This window comes from Vespula pensylvanica, chromosome 7 (assembly GCF_014466175.1).
Source record: "Vespula pensylvanica isolate Volc-1 chromosome 7, ASM1446617v1, whole genome shotgun sequence".
NCBI classification, from domain to species: Eukaryota; Metazoa; Arthropoda; class Insecta; order Hymenoptera; family Vespidae; genus Vespula; species Vespula pensylvanica.
Genome location: NC_057691.1, coordinates 8,212,430 through 8,223,161, shown reverse-complemented (window position 1 = coordinate 8,223,161; position 10,732 = coordinate 8,212,430).

Sequence of the window (10,732 nt, the reverse complement as noted above, 5' to 3'; positions counted from 1 at the left end):
CTAATTTTCATTCCTCCTCGTATCTCTGTCAATTTTCCGATACGTACGATTTTGGAAAATGTTAAGGCTCTTCGATTTTATTGATATCCTAATGTGCACCCGTGAATACGGCACGCGCATGGAAACATTTAATTAAAATGCGCAAGCCAATCCGATGAAACATTTGTATTTAATTTGATTATTATTAAAGCTAACGTGTCCGTGATAAATTAAGCGAAAGAATTCCAGGTAATTTTCGCTTTTAATCGGACAAAAAAAGTATCGCATAGGTACTCGATCGTTGGATAATTTTACGTGGAAAACACGAGGAACGAAAAAACAGAGAGAATTTTACACGATATATATTATACGAACGATATTCATATTTGTACATAGGTGGTCTCTTGCGAAAACGATCAACGATTCACGTTTCCGCTTGCCCATCGCGACGCAATAATCGCTTGCATTATTTCGCTGCATCCGTGTATACCTTGCACATCGATACGCTAATAAATCCTATTAGTAGTATCTATTTATATATACAAATAATAGAAAAAACATGATTCGTCTATTTATAGTTTATACGAGCATTCGAGGTCGCTCGTTCGTATTCACGAGGCACGTTTTAGTGTGGCTACTCGTCGTCGTAAAAATACGTACGAACGAAAATTGAAGTTAAAACTTCAACGGGTAGTCATGTCATATTTATTTTTCAAACGAAATACAAATCGCGTCGTACAGATTGGAAATGAAATTTCTCTTTGGTCGTTTATTCTTCCAATAACAAAGATTAAATGGACTAACTAGGAGAATAAATTTCTGTAAAATCTAAAATAAAATCGATCGTGTAAAATATTATTAGAAAAGGAAAGAAAGGAAGAGAGAAAAATGCGTTTAAGTAGATAAACGCTAAGCTCGACGAAAAGGAATGGTAAACGGGTTCTGTAGCAACCGCACGTGAAAATCAAATTTAGATCCCGAAGGCTAAGCGAAGTCGGAAGACGCGCTTTGTTCGGGCGAGTTCCTGCCGACCTTCCTTCTCTCGGAAACTTTATTGAAGAGAACAACGAAGGTTAGTTCGTTGGAGTGGCCGATGTATCGACTCGAATCGACCGTCGTCGTGGAGTCCTCCAAGCAAATAGAGGAAAACAACTATTAGCGAATCACACGAGCACCGGCAAACGATCCGTAAACTTGGAATACGCGCAACGTTACGCCCGAAACTACGCCCGATAAAGTTTTATATGTGTTGAGCCGAGCGTGTGGGAGAATATCGTTTTCTCTCTTTCCCTCGGCGCGAACACGCCGTGAAACTTCTACACAATTATATACGTTAAACCTCTCCATCTGAGACCAGCACCTATTTTCCCGACGGCATGGAAAATTCGATCGGACGTGTTCTTAAAAAGCGTTTATACCACGATTCGCGATAAACGGCTATAAAAAGTATTGAAACGACAAATAAAACTAACTCACAAGAGCGGATTTAAATTGCCGTAAAAATCTCTCTCTCTCTCTCTCTCTCCCCCTCTCTCCCCGGAATTTATTTTTCTCATTCATCGATGAATAAAACAAGTGTAGGAATATTCGTCAGACAGAAGTACGATTTAAAAATCGAAAGATAAATTGACACGCAAAGTTAAACGAGTATTCGCGCGAGTACTTTTGTCAAGTTTCAAGCCAGTTATAAACAGTTCCAATAATTTCGACGAGTGAAAATCGTTAGCGCTCCGCTCATCGACTTTTGGACTAACGTTATCTGATTGGTGCTGGCGACCGGATGTACATACATACGCTCTCTAGCAGCCGAATATAGACGTCGAGCATTGGAATATCGCGTATGTAAATTTTAATCCCCAGATTAAAGCGCAATAAATAAAAGCTTCCTTCATATTAACAATCATCGGTAAACTATAAGCTCTGACGCGGAGCATCCGCTTGTGCGAACATTGAAATACATCGATCGAAAATTGAATCGAGAATCAAATTCTAACTGAGAAGGAAGGCATTACAACTAAACCAACTAAATTTATTCGTTTCTTCGGTTTTTTTCACTCGCGAGGATTAAGCGGAGTACGATCCCGTGTAACATAAATTATCAGCTTGTTACCAATGCAAGAAATACGATCGACCAACGTTAAATTCGCTGGATCAGGATGGACGGAGAAAATAAAATAGAAAAAAAAGTGCGGCGTAATAGCGCTCGAAAAGTTGGTCCTCTGGAATAGGGCGTGGGGTAAAGGATTAGAGGGCCGTAAACATCGACGTTATTGCAGAAACGATTCGGGCTCGCAAAGAGAGGAAAAGAGAAAGAGAGGAGAAGAGCGAGAGAGCGAGAGAGAGAGAGAGAGAGAGAGAGAGAGAGAGAGAGAGAGGAAAAGAGAGAAAGAGAAAAAGCGTATGAGCGGCCCACGTCGAAACAACATTTTTCTCTATAAATTTGAAACGTGGTTCTCAATAAAGTACTATACCGTGTCGTCCGTATACCCGTCCGCTTCCGGACAGGATGAGTACAACAGAGAGATAGAGAGATGCTGGTAGGTGTGTAGTATATACCGGGTGGCGAGCGGGCGCGTGCACGGAAATGTCGAGTGCAATTCGACGCGTCGATGGAAAAGCTCATCGCGTCGTGTCGCGTCGTGTCGCGTCGGTGGTGCTGGGACCGGAGCTATATTTGCGAAGCGCGTTTCCGTGTGCTTTTACGGTGATCAGTCTCGGCTTTTGCTCCGCAGCTAGAACGCCAGGTCGAAAACGGATGGGAAGCATAGCATTAAAAGCGGATGCTTGCAGCCACATTTTTTGCAACCTCCCGCGAACGAACGAGTTTGGTCGCGTGACTCCCGTGAAGAAGGAAGGAAGAAAGGATGGATGAGAAAGAAGAGAAAAGCGGTAGAGAGAGAGAGAGAGAGAGAGAAAGAGAGAGAGAAGGGGAGGGAAAGAGAAAGAGAGAAGGAAGGAGATGAGCGAGGGAAAGAGCTTCTTCATCGAAAGGAAGGCAGAAAATCGAGGGAAACTTTCTTCCTTCTTTGCCTCTCGCTCTCTCTCCACTTTGGTTGCGAGCTTTCAAAGTACACAACGAACTCGAATTATCATCCGAGCGAAATATTCCTGTCCGCCGGAGAAGAGCTTTTACACCGGGTATAGGGTAAACTTCGATGTATCGAAGCACCGTGCTTTTAACTTTGTCGGGAAACTTTGGCCAGGAACAAATGTAGTCGCCGAAGCGTGAGTTTCTTCGGGAGCGTGGAACGTTCGTCTTACGTGCACGTAAAGTAACGTCGTGTCAAACGTTAGAAACTATCCGTCGAGCTCTCGCTAGCTAAGTATCGTATTTCGCGAGCTAAACAAAAAGTACAACTCGAAGAGTACGACTAATCCGCAACACGTGTCGCCAACATCCGTCCAGATGTGGACGGATCCAACGATAAAACGTGGACGCTCGTTTCTTCGCGCGTCTCTTCGACGAACGCCACCTCCTGCGATATTCCCTTGACTTCCGTTTCCACACAGAATCCACGGGAGCATCTCGAACCCTCCCAAGTTTCGATGGGAATACGCGCAGGCATCCTAATCGCATCTTAATCTAGTCGAGAAAGCACAGAACCCACCGTGCGATCCGCAGGATTCACGATTCGAGAAGGGTGACTAGCACTTGCCAGAAGCCAGAAAGAGGCAGATAGATCGAGAATAAGAGAAGGAGAACCACGCCTACTCCATCTGCAACGCCTAGAGCTCTGTGAGCTTGATCCCTTAGCGAGCACGTAAAACTAAGTCTCGAAATAATTCAATAACCTTGTTATATAGTAAGCAACGCCCCCTTCCAAGAGGGACGTTCCGGTCCTTTCCTAAAGCCCTTACCCGGTGTAGCACACGCTCCCTTCTATGTAGTCGTTCTCTCGACGTAAGGCGAATTAAGCTCTCGCCAAATGAATTTTATACTAAAACCCACTGTCCCCGAATACAAAACTTATCAAATGCAACTTTCTATAATGAATTTTACGTAAAATTTAGGTCGATCGCAAGTAATATCCAATATTCATATCTCTCCAAGCAGAGGTTGTTGCGTATGAAGATCCGTGGACTAAAATAACATAATTAATCATGTTTAATGAACCTTCCTTCGGCTCGATCAAAGTCGATCGAAGGTACTTACATCACCGCGACTTTACCCTAACCTATTAGGTTAGCGAGAGAACCATAGATTCTTCCTCTCTTTCGCTTTCGCTTTCTCTCTCTCTCTCTCTCTCTCTCTCTCTCTCTCTCTCTCTCTCTCTCTCTCTCTCTCTCTCTTTTTCTCTCTTTCTACGCATACATATATGTAAGTATATATAGGTTATAGCTACGATGAATACGAACGTCGTAGGTTATAATACGATGATACGAAATTCGATCGACGAATTAATTAGTCATCAATTATTAACTTAAGTGTGTAACGAAGCGAGAAAATCGTCGATATCGTAGAAATAATTCCGAAAATTCGAGAAAATCACGCCATACTTACATCGAAACGCCGATTTTATATTCGCAATTATCCGTCAAACAGTATGTCGTAACAATTTACGAACACTGCTCCCTCGAAATCGTGCATTCGATAATGATTAGTAATGAATAAATTAAAAAGAAAATATGCTTATTACCTGCCGTTACGACGACGTCGATCTCCGCACGTATAACCTTACTAATCGCGTCCTAAGTACAAAATGACGTTAACAATGAGACAAGGTGACGACCTCGGCCGAAAGTAAACGATCATCGCCGAATGCGTAGAGCGCACGATTACGTAAATATCATAATGTTTATATTCGATCGAATACATACCTTTTCTCATAACGTACTGTATATTAGATACCTTGTGTTGTTATGATCAATTAGTTACGTATCGTTGCACGCCGCGAGAGCACACGTTGTTTACAGAAATTGGAACAAACGATATTATTTTAACTTCTGGAAAATTTGCCAACTCATCTCGTTATTTTTATATCGGAAATCGAATTGACGTCATGGGTAGTAGCTTTATACAAGTTTTAGGTGAAAAAAATAATTTCCTCGTTAACGAACGAAAATTTGTAACATATGTATAGAAATACTAAAGGACGATTCCATCAACGAAAACCTACGCAGAGCAACATTTTTAAAAGATTTTGTATAAAAAGGTGGCACGTGTGAAAGCCAATAAAATCGAAGACAAATTGCTTTATAAAAATTTTGGAGAAGGGATCGAGAAGAAGGTGGTCGCGATCGTTGAATGTAAATACGCAACAAATCGTGCCGAATATCTGGAGGTTACTATTCCATTCGTAATATCTTTTATATAAATTTATAAATTTCACTGGGCGGAATACAAGGCCGAGAGATTTAGAGGAAGAGAAAATGCACATGGCCAGACGCGAGAGAAGACCACCAAAAAGACTCGTCGTCCTGGGCGGCAGACACACTCGGAACGGCATCTGGTTTTGCAGTTGACGATAGGCTCGTTAGTCACACTACTCTCTGTCTCTTGTAATCTTATTATAGGCCATAAGTTCGCTCGAGTCGACCCGGCGGTGGCTGAAATTTTATTCCTCCGAAGCCGCATGAACGAAACTATCGTGTCTGGTCCACTCTTGAAAAAAAGAGAAAGAGATAGAGCGCTTTGCATGTTCGTTGCTTTTAATTTCTGTCCTCGGATCGCCAACGCTCGAAGCTCGCCCATCGCGATGTACCTTTTATTTCGATAATATATTTTCGTTAAAGTAGAATGAAGAACTTTTTGTATGTAAGTTAGCGACGTTGCACGATGAAAAAGAGGAAGAAAAATAGAAGGAGAAAAAGAATACGAAGAGAGGCAAGAAGCGAAAGTCAATCTTTGCAATCTTCGAGGCGAACTCTCGCGATTAATTACCACGGTCAGTCTGTCACGGTCGATGAGAATCATTAATTTCTTCTTGAAATTTTAGCGTGCTTCAAAGAGCGAGAGCGAATGAGAAAGAGAGAGAGAGAGAGAGAGAGAGAGAGAACTCAGAGTGGCTTGGCCCTCCCGAAGGGTCAAACGTATGCGTACGATACATCGATGTATACGTTATATATAGCGTATATACAATATATTTATATGTATACATATATACATACAGGCGCACAAGGTCTGCCGATGGAGAAGCGCGAGATTCCATGGTGGATATTAGGTTGAGGTAATTACAGCCATTAGTTCGCGCATACATCAATTATCGATGACACGATGACATGAGTCTGGCGCTCCGAGGCATCCCTCATGATAGTCACGATGGGAATGCCTGAGCACTCTCTCGGTATATATCATCGATACACAGAGCCACTTTCCTGAATCAACGCGCCTAATATTCTCAATATTAATTCGCCGATTTCAAAGCCGATCGTGAAAGAGTACGCTCTTAGTTCGTTCCATCGAATTATCAGCGAGGATCAACCGCTCGAACGCGTCGAAGTGAATAATGATCTTTGACCTTTCGTCCTCAACCGAGACTTTTCGAAGTTACGAGACTCTTCCATCCCTCCCGGATCTAAGACATTTTCCTCAAACTTTTGCGACGTTCGAAAAGAGAAGAATCGTCTCATTAGCAGTTTTCTATGATCGTCCGAGTAAGTGAACATTTTCGCGGAATTACTCTTGGAATCTAAATACAACAATCAAGGAAACATTTATATACGTTTGTACAAACATTTATATCGCAAATTTATTTTCTTTTCCCTTTCTAAAGATTGCGATTCGTTTAGTTCTAGGGTTAAGGAAGGAAAAAGTAGTCTGGATGGAGCGTTATCCAGAACGTCTCCTCAAATGTCCTTTTTACTTTACCCCCTCTATCCATGTATAATTATCGAGGGTAGACCCAAAAACACCTCCACCGTCTGGGATTACCCAAATCCGATGAAAAGCTCGTTAGCTCAAGTAAGAATCAGAGCTAGGTAACTGAAACAGATTTAATGGCCGCCAATGTACTTTTCTTTATCGAGTCATTAAAACCCAATCTATGCTAGTCCTATTAATCGTACCGTCATAAAATCAAAGCTTTTACGGTTAGCTCTATAAGCTCGTTTATATCTGCTCGCATCAAAGAATGATTCTGTTCCATTAGCTACGACGTGATTCGCATTTAAACTTGGCGAACGATCGAAACGATGGAAATTCGATTATCGCGAGATAAGTTTTCCTCGACGTACGCTTTCGGTACGTTCGCTTAAAATAGTTTTAATAAAGAAAGTTCACGTAATTTTTTGATGTTGCCTTTCTTAGAAAAATCTTACACGTCACGTCCCTTCTCTTTTCGACTCTATTATACATTTTTTACTGTCCAATTAACATAAATTGTCGACCAAACGAGTCTGCATTTTAATTACGCGACTTTTCAAAACTTACGATCGCGCAGGATTACGTTTTAGCGTAATAGTAAAAATAAATATATGCGATGAAACGAAATTTCAAACGTTCGGCGAGTCGTCTTTTCGTATTAAAAGCAATATTAGTAAGGTGAGAATACTCTCGAGAAACGTTTCAGTCGTATAATCGGAACTTGGAAGTAGCGTCAAGTACGGAGGATAACGATCGTAAAATCATACGAAATTCACTCCCTACTTACACGTCGAGATCGTATCTCGAGCCATAAAAACGATATGTATTTCTCGGCTCACTTTTGATACTCGTCCTTTTCCAAAAAAGAAAAAAAAAGAGAAACAGAGAGAGGGGGAGAGAAAATCTCTTCGATTCCCAATGGTAAAGAATACCTTTAAATAAGATTTCTTTTTTCTCTCTGTCTCTATTTCTCTCTTCCCTTATCCACGATAGATGTAACATTTCGACAAGCGCATTAAGAAACGACCACGGTCGTCGCACGTTTAACGACTCGAAATATACCCAAAGGATATAGAGAGAAGTTTTATCTCATTTCGATGTCTCCTCGAGGTGTTCGTTTTTTACACGATCGTTCGCGCGTCGTACGCACGTTCTCGATTGCCTTTTGCTTTTAAAAACGGACGGGAAAAACGTCGGTAATCCAATGCGACCGTTGGTCGAAGGCAAGCTGGTTGAGAGTAAGAGCGCGATAACACGGCATTCCATCGGTGAGAGGCCGGTAATTAAGACCTCAACTGGTCCCAAAGGACCTTCCTTCGAACTTCCTCCCCTCTTGTCTTTTCTCTCTCGGACTATCGATATACATGCTACGTATATAACTACATACGTGTATATATATGTGTATATATATATATATATATATATGTATGTGCATATCTTATCGAGGCTACTTCGCTTCGATTCGATACTCGAGCCCGCTTTCTACGTGTATATATACGAGTGTATATCGAAGAGCCTAGGTATACCAACCCAAGGGAGCACTTCCAACTGGAAACACGTCCGAGCCAATGGGAGGTTCGATGGCCTCCTTCGAAATTACCGACCGGTTCTCTCTTCGACGAAGAGGACGACGGTTACGCGTAGATCGTCGTGGGATGGATTATCGTCGCTTCAACGATCGGCAGTTTCCTCGTCGGAAACGCGAGCGTAGTTCCGAGACGACAGCCCCTTTGAACTTTCCCGATCGATATTAGGAAGTTATCGCGTTGGATATTACGCTAGTTTAATCGAGAGAATTTCAACTCCGACGAAAGGATCGTGCTAAAAGAAAATTATCCTTGATTGGACTCGAGGAATAACCATTTTTTCTTTATCTTAAACTTTGCTTTCTTTTATATCGCGAATGAGTAAAGAGAAAATTACGATTAACAGATAAGAGGACTGGTTAAACGAGTTCAAGAACGACTCGTTCCTTGGAAGATGTTCAGGATCAAAGAAAAAACGAACGATCAATGATCGGTCGATAAACCGGTTGGATCTACGATTCAAGGGACAACGATATCTGCAATATCAATTTCTTCGTGTCGGGGCGAGGCTATTTATAATAAAAATAAATTGTCGAATGTGTGACGCTTCGCGATCGAAAAGCCGTGAAACCAAGGAAAGAAACAATTTCTTTTTTTGAGGTAAAATGTTAAACAGAAAGATCGAGCCGCGATCGTAGTAGCCGAACGAGAAGCGGTAATGGATTGTTTACATTCGACGATTCTAATAGGACAGTGTAATGTTTACTATCGGAGACCGATAGTTAAACCGACCATCAATTTGCCAACATCCAGTGTCTCTCACGAGTCTACCGATCAACGAAGGCGGAACGCACACAAAATTTACAAATACGTGATATTTATTGCTCGATGATAGCCGATTGAAAATCGCGTAGATACGTTCTAAGAACATCGACGTTTTTTCGTTATCTTTTTTTATAAATATCTTTTACATTACTGCGTATAGAAAGATCTATGGTTGTTGCAATAAATAAACGATGGTACGTACAAACGTAAAGGGAAAGAGAGAAAGACAGAGAAATAAAAGCTAAAAGGAAACTGCGAAAAGCTTTCAAAGCTTAAGTTCAAACGTTCTTACCGCAATCGCGATGATGGTAACGCGCACGAAGCAAAGTTCCTTGAATTTTCGGTGGTTTACCCCCGGTCAATGGCATACAAATACTAAAAGAGACATCAATAGGGCAGATGCGGAAAAGAACGTTCAGATTTCACGTAAAGGAGGGCAGCTCGTTTCACGTTCGATCAGCCGCGAATAACGCACTCCGAGATGAGGAGGGTTCGTTATTTTGATAGCTTCGCCGATGTTCGACGATGCATTTACGATCTTTCAGGCCTGGATCGTCTCACGCTCGAATTAAGATCGGCTATCGAGTTCCGTTAGGTTCGAGATATTTGTAATCGATCGAGTATACGATATTTCTTTGCTAGTACGCGTCCGATATTATTTTGTACAGTTCATTTATATTGGCTGGAAACACGATAAATATTTTCCTGTATCGATAATAGACAAAATTGTTAGAGTTGAGATTACACCGCGTTCGCATTTGCGGTATATCGATAGACAATGAAATAATAGAGGTGCTTTGCGAAGACGTCGAGCAAAGGACGGTATATAATGGTAGGAGAACTCCACCAACGCCGCAGAAACTTTTAGACGTGATCTCGAGCATGTAATTGAGCAAAACCGTCTGTCAAGCGTACTAGAATCTATAGTAGATCCGTTTTTTTTTCTACGTGCATAGGGACGAGCAACGTTCACGGATCCACGAACAAGCTCAAAAAGGATCCGTACCCTGATCATGAATGATCGCAGCATCCAAAATATTTTGATCTCTCGAATATACGTCTTTGTTACACGTTACATCGTTTTCTTCCTTCGCTTTGATCGCTCGTGACATTTATCTCATTCTTCCATGAAATCAAATATTTCTCTTGTCTATCAATGAGTAAGATAATAAATCATTTTATACGTAGAGTGTATCATCTAACACTCCGCTCATAATAATTCGTTTGTTGCAATTTCGTAAAATATGACAACAAGTAATATGTGACACGGGAAAATTTTCTAACGACACTAATACGTTAATAATTGCTCAACGTTACGCCGCGGTATCCGCTTGCTTACCACCCCTTCATTTAAACAAGAGCACACCCACGTCGTTACCAACTACCGTATATATAATTACGGAAAACGCAGACGTTACCTTCGGTAAACGCTTGTTTGCTCGTTGATCATTAGGCTGAATTTGCGTTAATAACGAAATCCTCAGCAAAACGAGACCCCAGCAATCAAAATACAATGCTACAAATGAGACCACCTATAACGAATTCCATGGTTCGCATGTTTTATCGTACGATGAATTAGCTCGTCGGAATTTCATTTCTG